Raw genomic sequence first — 2,500 nt, 5'->3', positions numbered from 1 at the left:
AGATTCGTTCAAGAAAAGCCAAACGTGTAGTGATTTTTACTGATAACCGGGGAAATACCGATCCTAATAATAAGGATACTAATAATTCTAATAAAAGAGACGAAGTAGCTTTGATACGATATTCGCAACAATCTGATTTTCGTCGAGACATAATCAAAGGTTCAATGCGAGCCCAAAGATGTAAAACAGTTATTTGGGAATTTTTTCAAGCAAATGCACATTCTCCGCTTTTTTTGGACAGAATAGACAAATCACACCCTTTTTTTTTTGATATCTCCGAACTGATAAAACTCATTTTTAGAAATTGTATAGGAAAGGGAGCAGAATTCAAAATTTCAGATTATACAGAAGAAGAAATAAAAGAAAGGGAAAAAAAGGAAAAGGACAAAAAAGAAGAGAACAAAAGAAAAGAGAAAGCGCGGATAGAAGTAGCAGAAGCCTGGGATACCATTCCATTTGCTCAAGTAATAAGAGGTTCCATGTTAATAACTCAATCGATTCTTAGAAAATATATTATATTACCGTCATTGATAATAGCTAAAAATATTGGCCGTATGCTATTATTACAATTTCCTGAGTGGTCTGAGGATTTAAATGAATGGAATAAAGAAATGCATGTTAAATGCACCTATAATGGTGTTCAATTATCAGAAACAGAATTTCCGAAAAATTGGTTAATAGACGGTATTCAAATAAAGATGCTATTTCCTTTCTGTCTGAAACCCTGGCACAGATCTAAGCCACGGTCCTCTCATATAGATCGAATCAAAAAGAAAGGACAAAAAGATGATTTTTTTTTTTTAACGGTTTGGGGAATGGAAGCTGAACTTCCTTTTGGTTCTCCCCAAAAACGGCCTTCCTTTTTTGAACCCATTTTTAAGAAACTCGAAAAAAAAATTGGAAAATTGAAAAAAAAGTATTTTATATTTCTAAAAGTTTTAAAAGAAAGAACAAAATTTCTAAATATCTCAAAAAAAACAAAAAAATGGATTATCAAGGGCATTCCGTTTTTAAAAAAAATAAAAAAAGAACTCTCAAAAGTAAATCCAATTCTATTATTTAGATTGAGAGAAATATATAAATCAAGCGAAACTAAAAAAAAAAAAGAAAAAGATTCTATAACCCGCAATCATATAATTCATAAATCCTTTAGTCGAATTCAATCTACATATTGGACAAATTTTTTACTGACAGAAAAAAAAATGAAAGATCTGACTGATAGAACAAGCACAATCAGAAATCAAATAAAAAGAATTACAAAAAATAAAAAAAAAGTGACTCCAGAAATAAATGATAGTCCTAATAAAACAAGTTATAATGCTAAAAGATTGGAATCACCAAATTGGCAAATATTAAAAAGAAGAAATACTCGATTAATCCGTAAATTACATTATTTTATAAAATTTTTCACTGAAAGGATATACGCAGATATCCTTCTATCTATTATTAATATTCCCAGAATTAATATACAACTTTTTGTTGAATCAACAAAAAAAATGATTGATAAATCCATTTACAATAATAAAAAAAATAAAAAAAGAATTAATAAAACAAATCAAAATAAAATGAATTTTATTTCGACTATAAAAAAGTCACTTTATAATATTAGTAATAAGAATTCACAGAATTTTTTTGACTTATCCTCCTTGTCACAAGCATATGTATTTTACAAAATATCACAAACACAAGTTCTTAACTTGTATAAGTTAAGATCTATTCTTCAATATCACGGAACGTCTTTTTTTCTTAAGACTTCAATAAAAGATTATTTTGGAAAACAAGGAATAATTCATTATGAATTAAGACATAAGAAACTTCGGAATTCTGGAATAAATCAATGGAAAAACTGGTTAAGAGGTCATTATCAATACCATTTATCTCAGATTAGATGGTCTAGATTAATAGCAGCAAAATGGAAAAATAGAATCAATAAATGTCGTACAATTCAAAATCAAGATTTAAACAAAGAGAATTCATATGAAAAAGACCTATTAATTCATTACAAAAAACAAAACGATTACGAAGTATATTCATTACCAAATCAAAATGAGAATTTTCAAAAATACTATAGATATAATCTTTTATCTTATAGATCTATTAATTATGAAAATAAGAGGGACCCATATATTTATGGATCACCATTCCAAGTAAATAAGAATCGAGAGAGTTTTTATAATTACAACACACATAAACATAAGGGCAAATTTTTTGATATACTAGGGGATATCCCTATCAAAAATTATTTAGGAAAAAGTGATATTATGTATATGGAAAAAAATCCGGATCGAAAATATTTTGATTGGAAAATTCTCCATTTTTGTCTTAAAAAGAAAATCGATATTGAGGCCTGGATCAAGATCGATACCAACAAGAATAAAAATACTAAAACCGGGACTAATAATTATCAAATAATTGATAAAATTGATAAAAAAGATCTTTTTTATCTTACGATTCCTCAGGATCAAGAAATCAATTCACCCAATCAAAAAAAAATATTTTT

The sequence above is a fragment of the Camellia sinensis genome, unplaced genomic scaffold (genome assembly GCF_055761805.1).
Source record: "Camellia sinensis isolate YWXY unplaced genomic scaffold, ASM5576180v1 Unanchor464, whole genome shotgun sequence".
NCBI lineage: Eukaryota > Viridiplantae > Streptophyta > Magnoliopsida > Ericales > Theaceae > Camellia > Camellia sinensis.
This window is presented reverse-complemented; position numbering follows the sequence as displayed.